Source organism: Lissotriton vulgaris, chromosome 5, assembly GCF_964263255.1.
Source record: "Lissotriton vulgaris chromosome 5, aLisVul1.2, whole genome shotgun sequence".
Classification (NCBI taxonomy): Eukaryota; Metazoa; Chordata; class Amphibia; order Caudata; family Salamandridae; genus Lissotriton; species Lissotriton vulgaris.
In genome coordinates this window covers 1,319,072,418-1,319,086,866 of record NC_141693.1, presented here as the reverse complement: position 1 = coordinate 1,319,086,866, position 14,449 = coordinate 1,319,072,418, and the positions used below count along the sequence as shown (strand labels likewise).

At 40.5% G+C, this 14,449-nt stretch overlaps 1 protein-coding gene across 2 annotated transcripts in view; it reads right to left on the bottom strand.

The window, feature by feature from the left end:
* The window catches only part of SCUBE3 (signal peptide, CUB domain and EGF like domain containing 3), a 1,095,585-nt gene that overhangs the window by 780,376 nt on the left and 300,760 nt on the right, over positions 1–14,449 (bottom strand). The gene's annotated exons all lie outside the window — the stretch shown is intronic.

The window sequence follows — 14,449 nt, the reverse complement described above, 5'->3', positions numbered from 1 at the left end:
TAAAGTTCTTAAACATTGCAGGGTCCTTAAATGGTGAATGGTTCTTAAGCAACACAGTATCCGAGAATGACATGGTGCTCTTGAATGTCATGACGGTGCTGAGTATTTAAGCTTCCTCGGAGAATCAGACATTGGTAGAGGAGTTATAGAACATAATAGAAAGCAAGGGCAATGACTGGTAAGACAGACCTTTAAGATTTTGTTCTGCGGAAATGCAATTTTTTACTGTTGGACCACATCTAAAGAGAATTCATGCTTTGTTGTTGTATGTCTTTACCAACATAAACAATTTTTGGTATATACTTTGTCTTTAAGTTTAAGAATGAAATGAATTTGATGTCAAAAAGATGTTCAATATCATAGCATTCCTTGATGGCAAGGGAGTACCTGAAGACTCAGCCCATTACAATGATCATCGGAACACTGATAAGGAAGGCCAGAATAACTGTCTCAGTCAGCCTCTGTTGTTTTCCTGATTTTCCTCTCCAATTGTCTCTCCACGTGATAGTACGACTTTCATCTGGGGTGCATTCCTTTAACCTCCTTTAGCATCCACTGTTATATGATTTTTTACATAAAGATTATTCTTCTGTTGCCCTACATGGGACAGGAAGGCCATTAGATCGCTTCTCCCTGTTATCAACAGGGAACACCACACACAGTGATAACATTTTCTTCTTGGATGTTAAAAAAGATCAAATAACAAATTTATGAGAATCTGACTTCAAATCAGTGAAAAGGTCAACATGATAGGCAAATGATAAATACAAATTAAATTCCTATAAAAAATCGTTTTGCAGACAACACAAAGTGCTTTAAGGTCCAGTCAGTAGAAGTGAGGGAAAACCCCTGAGATACCAACACAACCTGCTACCGGATCCTGTTACTTCGGGATAAAAGCTGAGATGCCAAATGCAGGTGCAGGTACTTTGTGGACAGTGGAGCTACTGTCTAGCTTAAAGGCGAATTCTGATATCTTCATGGCGGGAAGGTAACTGCCTACTTAGACCCACTTGTATTTATTAGTGCTATATTTTTGTTAATTCAATTATTGATGGAAAAAAAGTCGGATTCCAAGTCACTATGATTTTTAATTACAATGTGTGTCTTTATAAACATAAAAACAACCAAAATTCTGAAATTGTAGCGTACATAGTTTTTGAGAAGAGATTTATCTTGTGCAAAAGAGTGGGCTTGAATAAAAAAAATTGCTGGAACTATTCTGTGTTCAACAAACGTCTCATGACGGACAAAAAAAAGTCCAGAGCTGGAAAAAAGTGACTAGTTCTGGTTTATGGAGAATACTAGAGTTCACAAGAGAAGGGTGGTAGTGTTCCCAAAGGGAAACGTCCGCACACACTTTACAAAACACACTTATTATTTCTAAATTAAGTACACATCAAAATAGTCTTATTTCTTGTGAGAAAAATAGTAATGAATAGGGTGCTATAGAAACTCAGGGCACCTACCCACCTAAAGGTACCGTTGGTACACACTGAAAGTGTGTCACATAAATTCAAACAAAGTTGAGAAACCTTTGACAGCACTCCTGTGGGCTAGTAATTATAACAATTAGGGCATAAGTTATAGGCCCTGAATGAATCAGACTCTATTAGTTATAGAGTAAACAAAGAAAACACATGACAAGGTAACATTCAAATGGAAATTGTCCAGGCACAAAGTTTCAAGATATCGTCCACTTATTTTTTTTTTCTTCAATCTTTATTCTTTAGATTCCATAAAACAGATATTCCCAGCAAAATTAGACATCACCAACACGTGTTTCGTCCTACACAAGGACTTTTTCAAGGCATAAAAAGAACGAACTGAGGTGTAAGATGGGCGTCATATATAGACAAGGTAGACCGATATTGTAGAAAGGAGGATAATTATCTGCAGCGCTGCAGAGACCGTACGGTTGAGGACATGTGATAGTCTGATTCTTGCTTGTCAACTTATCATGGTTGTTAATCCTACCTTTGCCACAATACCGGTTCGTCTTTGAGTGTTCGTTTACTAGAACCTGAGAATAACATACGTGCTTCCACCGATGATATAATTGTGTAGCTAGCGTACGAGCTGGGTCATATTTGACCATTGTGACTGTTACTTCGGACCGGAAGATTTTCTTACCTCACTTCCTACCCTTACTCTTCACCGTGTTACTCATACATTGGATAATTATCCTCCTTTCTACAATATCGGTCTACCTTGTCTATATATGACGCCCATCTTACACCTCAGTTCGTTCTTTTTATGCCTTGAAAAAGTCCTTGTGTAGGACGAAACACGTGTTGGTGATGTCTAATTTTGCTGGGAATATCTGTTTTATGGAATCTAAAGAATAAAGATTGAAGAAAACAAAAATAAGTGGACTATATCTTGAAACTTTGTGCCTGGACAATTTCCATTTGAATGTTACCTGGTCATGTGTTTTCTTTGTTTACTCTATAACTAATAGAGTCTGATTCATTCAGGGCCTATAACTTATGCCCTAATTGTTATAATTACTAGCCCACAGGAGTGCTGTCTAAGGTTTCTCAACTTTGTTTGAGAATACTAGAGTTGACAGATGAGCAAACATGAATAACCAACAATTTACTTCCTTTCAGGACACTAATGGCAAGCATCAAGGAACACGTAATGTACATGGTTCGAATGTTAAAATAGTCTTTGAACATACTACATACATTCTCAAAGGCACCCACACTAATATAAGAACAGTAGCAAATCTGAAATCCTCAACAGGTTTCTACATTGTTTGCCTGAGCCTAAATAGCTCCTTCGCTATGTGATAGCTCCCAATATCCAGCTCCAAATACAATTTTCAAGGCCTAGAACTTAATTTAGTGCCACATAACCGTCAATCTTTTTTTCCCTTGAGACTAAGCCTAATTTTCTTGAAGTCATTTATGTTGCCTGGCTTTACACGTGCTGGGCGTTGCAGCCACTTGCAGTCATTCTGCAAATACTATCCATATTTTTCCCTGCTGGTGGGTGAGGGCTAGTTTTTGAGCTTCTAAATGAATGCCCTCTATAGCACAGAAAGCATGAAACTAAATGTCAGGCTTCGCTTCCTGCATTGGCAATCTGGGGTTGTTGTCAGAATACTGACTTCAGTAATATTATACTACAAGAACATCAAAGTAAACAATTTCACATCTAAAATATTGTGGAGTACAGCAAACAATTGCATCAATTGTCTCGGAATATATAGGTGGAGTTAGGTATGGAAAACAAGTAACAGCTGGGTGGTGCCTGTGACAATCTCCAAATGACTGAATACCCATAAACCCTCAGTTTCAGTAAACCAAGGAAAATTAATTATAGGCAGGTTTCCCTTACCTACCAAGTCAAGACATTATCTTTGTTCATTCCACTGCAGTTATTCCATGCAAGTCTCACATTTGTTTCAAGAGCCTCTACTGAAAAGGCTGAACAAATATTCGCCACGCAGAAGACATTTCTGTTTTGGCTCCGGGGTACACAAATAGAGGTTACAGTTTAGAGAGCAAGGTCTTGGAAAAGAGTCTATAACAGTCGAGAAGAGGGTAGCCTTCTACAAAGCAATTACATGTATGAAAAACATGTCACTTATCCTTAGAAACGATGGCATGATTGCTCGGGTGGACACTGTACTTGCTTTGCAGGTTCATCATTTGCGCAGTAGCATAGCCACTGGGATGCAAAATGGTTAGATGTGTTTTCCTCTTGCAGTGCTAGGGGCATGTTATTCATCAATACAACAAAGTGCAAAGGTCATGTCGCACGCTCCATAAATGATAAAATCAAGGAGTACACATTATGTTAGTATAACAGCATCCTCAGCTCTTTAGCAGAGGGATCAAGATTATTCCAAAATAATTGAGGGGAGGTGGCTACTGACAAATTATCTGCAGAGAAAAAAATCCAGAAGAATCAATGTTTACAAAGACAAGTAACCTTTGTTTCTAAGAACTTTTAATCCTCTGCAATTTTTTTCTTTCATAAAAGGTTCCCGCATCTGGAAGGAGAGCATCAGCTATTTAAAATAAAAAGAATGCATAACTTGAAAATGTATGGAACCTCTGATCTTCCAAAAGATGCCTCACTCGAGTGCCAGAATCAAGGCATTTTTTTTACAATGATGAGCAACAGCCAAATATTAGCTGTAGAAGTTTCTTTGATGGGTACAAGCGCAAATAATGATATTTAAGGGGGTAGTAGGCAGGGCCAGGCTGGGAACATAAACTAGCCCTGTCAATTCAGCTGTACCAGACTGTCCTGGCGGGTGGGGGCCTGCTAGTGAGAAGTAGTGCTGCCGCTTTAGTTACAGGGGGCCCATTTTGTAGCACTGCTGCAAACCTGGTCCACACTTCCGGTGCAGCCAGAAAATGCCTGGGGCGCGCTACGGCCAGTCCAACCCTGGTAGTAGCTTGGAAGAGCTTCAAGGTGGCTGCACTGTAACAAAGCTTGGCACGCCGAGGAAAAATTCTCCACAAAAATCCTGACAAACTGGTCTGCTAGTGCTAGCTGTCATCCCCCGCTTGCCTAAGCAGACCTGAACACTTTGTTGTAAGGTAAAGTGGAGGCAATCCTAAGAATTTTCTCCATAGTTGTTACTCGAAGTAATGAAGAGACACTAAGGTATTGATAGAACTGCGCCCACTGTGTTGTACGTACACTGACGTGCATACCACCGGAAACATACTTATAGGCTCAGCGCAAACATTCAGGTAATTGATGAATCCAGAAGGTCGGAACTCTGCTTTGCTGAACAGGTAAACATGCGCAATTAGAGCGACAGTAGAAAAAGTGGTATTAGTGGTTTAAAGTGTATTCATCCCAAAATAGTTTTATGCAGCGTAAAAGGGAATAGAAAGTTAACTTAGGTGGTGCCACCCTCGATACACCTTAATAATCGCGTCTAAATGACGGGGACTATATAGAGCCCAGCGCATTGGAACAGCACAATGTTGTGGATCACGGAGAGAGTGTATAATATACAATCTAGCTCAATAGAGACAAATTCGCTGAAGATTTAGATTATTAACCATACACAAGCAAATGGGCTCTACAAATAGGAGAATCATTGGCAGTCCTAGTTGTAGCAAATTATATTACTGTAAGGGAGTGACTTACGGCCCCAAAAGTATGAATATAGACAATGACTTTAATGAAGCACATGCTAAAAAATAATTTCAATAGAATAAACATATTTGTGGTATAATCTATACAGGTACCCTGGATCTTACAAGACCAGAGGTCAATTGGTCCAAGAAATAACAGGCTAGTGGTCTAAAGTATTTGAGAGACCCACCTGGGATTATAAAACAATTAAAAGTCATCACAGTTCCTAAGGGTAAGTGTAAATATACAGCCTGTTATAAAATCTTCAGGCATTCATATATTTTTCAATATTGGGACACCAATCCTATTAATAATTCTGCCACATATGAATCTTCAATATGTAATAAATCTGAGCAGCAGGAGGAGAAGCTTAGGTGTACTGTTGACATCTTGAACCCAGACCGCTTCCATATAAGTAAGTAGCATAGTGGGTAAAAAGAGGGAACGGGGGGATATAGGGACATCAGAATGTGTAATGATTTAGTACAATGATGTTCATGTACCATTCACAGGTGGCGACTATCAACCGGGTTATAAATTGAATAAACTCTCTAATACAGGAGTATCATCAACACCTAGTATTTGCAGTGTCCAGAGGTGAACTCGTTCCAGGCACATCTGGTGAGCATCTATTTAATGTACTCACTTAGAGGATTCGAAATTTGGAGAAACTATATCAATACTGCATTGAACCAAATCATGAAACTGAGTCAGGAAATGTTTCTAATGAGATTTTTATTCTGTTTGTTTTTTAGATCATACTATTGTTTTTAAATGTATTTTAAGTAAAAAACGTTTGTATTGAATTAGTCCTGAAGAAGGCGGAGACAAACTAGACAATCCGTTGAAACGCAGTGTCGACATTAGTTCAATCGCAACAAATAGTAAAGCAATCTGTAGGAAAAAGTTTTAGATCTTTGGAAGACACAGTTTTTAGATAATATATATAAAAAATTAAATGTATGTGATCTGATTTTATTAAGATATTTCGGCCCTATGTACAAATTTGTGCATTGGGGCATTATTAAATTGTGGAGTTGAAAAGATTGTTTGTCTGTGGAACAAAATTAAATGTATTTAATGAATGCAACACTAATAATATGTATCTTTTTTTATAAATGAATAAAGAGCATTTTTAATATATTGAGAACATTAAGGATTGCTTGCTCAATAGGTCTAGCATGACATACTCTTCTTCTTGATTGTATAATTGTTGGTTCAGTGTGCTCTTTTTGATCATAGATGAACTATTAATTAATAGCACATAAGGGACCCCTTGTTTTTAAGTTTTCTAACTACCCAGTCCCTTCTTGGCTTAATTGGGGTGATTCTCTTCTTTGAGTAAGAACTTAAATACATCCAGCATTTTCTCTGTTGCACGATTTGATAAATGGTAACAGCACTTAATATTACAGAAAAGCAACTTAATGAAATGGCACAAAATAGTACATACAACTCTTCACTTTATGGTTCAGATGGGTCGTTAGTGTTGCCCCTTGACAATAATGGCTGTCATTTATTTTTTTTGTTTTACTCCAGACCTCAGAAATGTTCAGTCAGAACATTTCGTGTAGTAACTACCTACAGTGTATGTAAGTTATGCCAACAATGGCGAGTACACTCACCTGCTGTTATGCAACATTTATCCTTCCTATCAAACAACATGGATTTGGAGATTTTTTATTTGGTCCGGGATCTCCCCGCTCAAAACTTTTCATATGTGCAACTTATGAAGAAATTTTGAAGATTTTACAACAACAAGGTGCCAAAAGTTGCGACAAATTGACGATGAAAATGTAGAAAAAACATTAGCTGTTGGCGATAATGGCAGGACCATGTTGTCTACTCGTATATAAATCATTGAATATTATTTCCTCATCTAATTTGATATCATACAAAATGATGTCTACCCTTTTACATGGTCAAAGTCAATTAAGATCAATTTTGCAATTGAGTTGGACATTGCATGTTTTAGAAACAAACAGAGTGCCTTGGAAACCTCTGAATGCAACAGAAATATTTTTGCTTTATGACTTGTCACAGCAAAGAAGGACACAACTTATACTATGCTTAATATAGAGCGTTTAGAAAACCTACCCTTTACTGTAGCTGATATATCTTCAGATATATGGTTAATTCATGCTTTCATTTCTCTGAGGAGCTCTACCTTTAATTGTTGTCTTGTCTGAAACACTTCCAAGTAGGCATATATGAGGTGATGGGCGGAAAAGTCGTGCATGAATTTTTGACTGCAAAGTTTCCTTGAGCCACTCATTACTTTGTAAAGAGATTACACTGCATGGAGGGAACATGGCGGCGGCCGGCTGAGCCGCGGCAGTACTCCGCACACGGACTCCTGCAGTTTCTCTAACCGGAGGGTAGAAACTTTGCAGCTTTGATCACATATGCCTTCCCGTCAAGCCGCAGCGATATATTGTAACTCTGACCTGTAAAAGTATTCTCGAAGCAAGTATTTTCCTCGGTAACGGTAAAGGCGTCTCTCCGCCATACCGCCATACCTCCGCCTCTCATGTGCTTGGGGGAGGAGGCAAACTCGGAGCCCGCAGCAGCAGTGTGCACGGCGGCGTTCACGGAGGCAGCAGCGTTTAAGATTCAAGTTTCGGTCTCATCTGGCAAGCAAGAGAAGGAACCACGGTGCGCCGTAACAGTAAGTCAGCCAGCACGTCAGCCAGCACTCGAGCCCCCGCATTCCTCAGCGAGTGGCTGGATCTGGTCGCTGGCCGCCCTGGAGCTTCGGAGAGGACGCCGCACACGAGGTATTTTACTGGGGCAGTATGGCGCGGCTGTAGCTTCAAAGGCTAAAGCACAGGCACAGGTAAAGGTGCAGCTAGAGCAGCGTGAGGAGGGAGAGATTCTGGAGAAGAGGCCCCTAGCTCAGCAGCGATGTCAGCGAAGACATCGCAGACATCAGAGCAAGAAGCAAGCCGGCGGTAACAGCAGCAATAGCGCTGAAGGGAGTAGTGGGGAAGAGTCTGTCACTTTGAATCCTGTGTGCATACCAGTGTGCACCGAGGAAATTTTCCAGGAAGGCAGTGGGAAAGAAAAGTGAAAGGGCGCGTGAGAGGGAAACGCACAGTTGATAGTAGGAAAGAAATTAATAAGGCGTTCTTCCACAAAACTGAACGTAAAAATAAAAATAAGCTTCCCTCCCCTAGAGTGGATACATCTATAAATCCTAGCGTTTTGAGTGCTGTAGCAGCTTCTGTTAGCATTGGGAAAGAGGGCCTGAGTACAGAAGGCATAATTCCTCATTCTACTTCCAAGACTAATATCGCTGTTGCTGATATTGCTGAGGGTACAGACAAAATAAAGTTGTCGACCTATCTAACTGGTCAGGTAAAGGCAAAACGCTCCTATACTCCTAAGTCTACAAAAAATAAGTCAAAGAATTTTGCTACCACTTCAAAAATAACCCCCTCATTGCGCTCCTATTTTAAAGTGGTTCCCCAAGTGGTGCTCTTGGCAAGTAATTCGTGCTCTCCCTTATTGAACCAGGAGGTAGGGGATATTATACCAGAACTACAGATGGCCGCTAAACAAGTGGAAGGGTATCCTATAGGGGAAATGGCAGGAATGAATGTCCCTACTCCTGATCCCTTTTTGGAAGTCGTTGAGGGTCTAAATGAAATCAGTACTCCCGCCACTGCCAAATTCATAGAAGACAGTACCATTGTGAATAATAACAATAGTGATAAACGCAAGAAAGATAAGGACTGCCATTTGGACCAACCACTCTCCCCTAGGCTAGGAGGAGCAGGTCAACCGAATCCAGCAGATCACCAAACGGTTATTAATTTGGAGCAATCTGTGCACTCTCTGGTACTGTTCGCACCACTGGCACCCCCATTTCCTCTAGCGCCACCGAGTCTAGCATCTGGCCTTAGCCTACAGTCAGTCTTCCAAGAAACAGGCTCAACATCTTCTACTGGTAGCAGGGGAGATCCTAGTTTACCCGATGATACCACTCGGGCCCTGAACTCATATCTGGTTTCCACACTGCAGGCCTCTTTCCAGGCAATGTTTGCAACCCTGGCCACAGACATTAAAAAGGGGTTTGAGACTTCTGCATCAAATCAAGCCGATATTCGATGCTATTGTCAGTCATTGGACAGCAAACTTGGTGCTCTCACGACCAGGACAGAAACTCTTGAAGATTCCGTCACAGAAGTTAATATTAACTTAAGCGCCACAAAAGCAGTACTAAGGAACCTTAGACAAGAGAATCAGAGCTTGTCCGAAAGGCTGGAGACTTTGGAAAATCATGCCCGCAGGAATAATCTTCGAGTTTTGAATATACCAGAGGATAAAGAGGGCTCGGACATCAAGCAATTTATTGTTTCTCTCTTGAAAGAGGTGCTACGGCTAGATATGTCGGAACAAGAAATAGCTACGGATATTTAGCGCGCTCACAGAGAGCCATTTCGGAGGAATTCTCCGAGAACAAAACCTAGGAAAATTCTGGTTAATTATCTCACATACTCCCTAAAAGATACTATTCTGAATACCGCGCTGAAACAGAACGCTAAGGGATTCAACTTCCAGATCAGATCTGACCTCTCGAGAGTCACGCTTGATAGACAATGGGAGCTTGGAAAAAGGTTGGAAGCTTTCAGGAGCCAAGGGGCCGTTGCTCAATTAGTTTTTCCAGCGGCATTAAGAGTTATGTACAAGAACACTATGCATAACATAAGATCAGTACAGGCTGCTGATGATTTTTTGCTGAGTATGGGCAGGGGGTCAGAATCTGCTAAGTAGTTTTGGGTCCCTTTCTCTTTATCTGTTTTCTCTTTAGGTTGCCTCATTGCCTTCCAGTTTCTCGATAAACTCACAATTGGCTCTAAAAAAAAGGTTAAAAACTCACAAGAAGGCTGGTATTCTGCATCTAGGCACATAGAAGAAATATGAGTCCTATAGTATTGAGTAATAGGTGGTGGGTAGGTGTTTAAATAAATTAAAAAAAAAGAGATTACACTGCATGGAGAGTGCAAAGCGTCCTAGGCCAATTTGGTGTGTTATTTGAAGGGGGTTCCCGTATCCTTGATTAAGCCAATTCTTTTGCTACTTTCTAATGAAAGTTACTTGATTCTGAGTGACCATGGTTGCTGTGAAATGAAGCAAGGTGTACCCTACGTTGCAACAATTTCCAAGGTCGTGTATGAATGTAAAATATCCTTCTACACACACAGCATGGGGAAATTATCTTGTGGCCAACAATCCCTATTACTAAAATTAACTTGGATAAGTTACGCCAACTGAAAGCCTTGTTGTTGAAAAAAAAAAAAGGCACTAACATCGACCCGAGAAACTTAAGATCTCTAAGTTGCCCGGTCTTCCTCAGAAGTACAATCACTTGTTTTTTTAAATACATTAAAAGGATTATGTTTCATACATGTTATGTGTTTGAAGCAAAGTACTTTCCTTACTGTAGGATAGATTGGAGTAGGAATAGGAAATTAGATACCTCCGAAGTCCTATGCTTTCCATATTGTCCTTGTATAAAAAACTAATTAAGGAGGAAAAAAGCAGATACTACTCGGATAAGATCGCAGCAGCCAACAACTAGAGCAAAGAGCTCTTTAAGACAGTTAAAAAACTTGCCAAAATCCCCGAGAAAGGGATTCCGAGTAATAATGCAGATTTCTGTAATATTTTAGGCCAGGCTTTTGTTGATAAAGTGCAAGTAATTTATGACACTTTCTGCAAAATTCCTATTGAGCTTAACGTCAACACTCTCTCCTTAACGGAAACTCAGAATTTCTCTTTTACCCCACCCAGCAGGGATCAAATCAGTCAAACCATTAAAGGAATTAAATCAGGAGCTCCCTCTGATCCTTGTCCCCCTAAGATGTATCAACTTTGTGCCGAAGAGCTTAGTACTCATTTAACAGATGTATTTAGGGGAATTATACAGCTTGGAAAGTTTCCAACGGCATGGAAAGGAGCATCGGTGCTTCCTCTGCTCAAAAAACCTCACTTGAGCCCTGACGATTCCAATAACTATCGTCCAATCCCTAGAATTCCATTCTGTGCAAAGGTCCTGGAGAAAATTCTTAATATCCAACTCTCCACCATCATCTCCTCAAACAATCTGCTGGACCACTCTCAAAATGGATTTAGAGAAGGGCATGGGACTGAATCGGCCCTGTTGACTGCTAGTGAGGAGCTCAGGCAGTCTCTTGATGGAGGCGGGAAGGCCGCCTTGATATTGTTAGACCTACCGGCGGCCTTCGATACTGTCAATCATAATATTCTAATCTCTAGACTATCTGAGCTGGGTGTTCACAGCCTGTCACTAGAGCTACTTCTATCCTATCTGGCTGAACGATCTTTCAGGGTAGAAGTAGGAGGTACCAGCTCACAAATTTTTCATTTGCATTGTGGAGTGCCTCAGGGATCTTCCCTGAGCCCTACGCTCTTCAATGTATATGTGGCCCCCCTAGCGGCCTTAATCAGACAGTATGATTTTTCAGTAATCAGCTATGCCGACGACACACAAATTGTGGTGTCAATTACCGACAGTGAAAGCGAGGTGGCAGATCGCTTCAACACCTGTATGTCAAAGGTGAATAGCTGGATGCAAGCCAACTGTCTGAAATTAAATGGTAGCAAGACAGAGGTCTTACTTTTGGGAACTAATCCTCTGGGCAGGTCGCCTAGATGGTGGCCCTCTGAGCTGGGTGAATGTTCCCAACCAGTCTCCAAAGCTAGAAATCTTGGGGTGATTTTTGATGATCGGCTAACATTTAACAGTCAGATCAATGTCCTTACAGCAAGGTTCTGGACTACACTTAAGTTAATCAGAAAGATCCAAGCTTTTATTCCCCCAGAGACTTTTAAAACAGTGATAATTGCCCTCGCAATATCCAATTTGGACTATGGCAATGCACTGTATCTTGGGAACCAAAAGCAATATCTGAGCAAGCTGCAACGTCTGCAGAATGCGGTGGCCAGATTAATTCTAAACATTCCCAGTCATGAATCAGTGGCCCAGCAACTGGTGGCACTTCATTGGCTACCGGTCCGGAAAAGAATAGCCTTCAAGGCATTATGTATCACATTTAATGCACTTCATGGCAGAGGTCTACTCTATCGGACCTCCAGAATAAAATACTATGCTCCTTTTAGGAATCTTAGATCGGTCAATCACAAGTTGCTGCAAGCACCCAGGTTCTAACAAGTTTGTTGGGGTGGCAGATGTTTCTTGGTAAGAGTGACTAAACTCTGGAACACCCTACCCATTACGATTAAAAGTAGTCCGAACCTCATCATGTTCACGAAATCTTTAAAAACCTGGTTTTTTCAATCAGATATTTAATACACATGCATTTTCTCTGATGTCGATTTTTAGTGTCAGCGCCAAGACGCCCCCGGGCATTTGTTGCGCCTTTTTAAATTTTAAAATCAAATCAAATCAAAGCATAGGTTGGAGTGGGAATAGTACATTTTACCCCTCCGAAGTTCAACGGTTTCCCTACTGGTGCATAGAATGCAGTGTGAGTGGCAAAAGTTACCCTTCTGCAGTCCCATGTTTTCTCTAATGTTGCACTGGAGTAGGAATAGTACATTTTACCCCTCCGGAGGTCAACACTTTCCCTACTGTTGCACAGACTAGAGTGGGAAGAGTGAATGTTTCTTTTCTGAAGTGTAACGCTTTCCCTACTTTTTCACAGACTGGATTGGGAATAACAAATGTTACCCCTGTAGAGTCTAACGCTTTCTCTACTGTTGCATAGACTGCCTTGGGAAAAATATATATCTGGTATTCTGAGACTTCAATACTTTTTTAATACTGTTTATATATATTTCATATTATTATGTATTTGTTTATTTTATTATTTCCTTATATATATTTTTCTTACATTCTTTAAAAAAATATTTGTAGTAAATGTCTTTTTTTGGTTTTATATTTAATTATTTTGGCAATTTTATTACATGTTTTGCATTTGATTTGTTCACAATTTTTATGTTTTATATATATGTATGTATATACAGGGTCACGATTTTTTGTACTCTCATGCCAAGAACAGAAATATAACTTGCTTGAAAGTGCGCTCCAGTTCTTCTGTGTCTGTAAACCTCTGATTGGAGGGTACATATACACACACACACACATATATATCTATATATATATATATATATATATATATATATATATATATATATATATATATATATATATATACGCGTACAGTACGCGTACGGTGCGTACCCCTCGATGTTTTTTTTTTTTTTGCCCTTGGGGGTCCTTCTGGGACCCCCTGAGAAGGGCTAGAGGGTTGGGGGGTCTCTATCCTGCCCCCTTTTCGTGTTTTCCACTCTTGTTTTGGGCTCTCTTGTGCCTCAGTTCTCCTGACAAACAAGATGGTGGCCAACACTTCCTGGTTTGGACAGTTTGGAATGTTGACAGTCGACTGCCAGCCGATCAGAAACTGGATGGCGCACTTAAGGGTACGAGCCCGTACGCGTACGGTACGCGTACCGTACGCGTACGGTGCGCATACGGGGAGTGCATATAGATATATAATTTGCTCAAATTCAATTTTCTCAACAACTACTGGAGGGATTTTCACCAAATATAGAAAAGGCACTACGGCATACCTGTCCCTACCATTTTGCCAAGTTTGGTGTAATTCCGTTCAGCCGTTTGGGCTGTAGCAGTGTCTAAAGGTCCCATAGAAAATGCCATTTGAAAAATTTCAAATTCAATTTTCTCAAGAACTACTGGAGGGATTTTCACCAAACATAGCAAAGGCACATGTGCATGCCAGGCCCTACCATTTTGTCAAGTTTGGTGTTATTCCATTCAGCCGTTCGGGCTGTAGCCGTGTCTAAAGGTCCCTATGGAAATTAACATGGGGAAAACACGTTTGGGACCCGCCTTTCGGCCCCCGCTTGACGAATCCCCCCGAAACTTCCAGGGAAGGAGCGGAGCGGAGCTGGCCACAATTCTGAAAAATTAGACGCAGATTCCTCAATCGGCGCCAAAGTTATTCCCAATAGAATGTTGAGCGCATATAGATATATAATTTGCTCAAATTCAATTTTCTCAACAACTACTGGAGGGATTTTCACCAAATAAAGAAAAGGCATTACTACATTCCTGTCCCTACCATTTTGCCAAGTTTGGTGTAATTCCGTTCAGCCGTTCGGGCTGTAGCCGTGTCTAAAGGTCCCATAGAAAATGCCTTTCGAAAAATTTCAAATTCAATTTTCTCAAAAACTACTGGAGGGATTTACACCAAACATACAAAAGGCACTGCTGCATATCAGTCCCTACCATTTTGCCAAATCTGGTGTAATTCTGTTCAGCCGTTCGAGT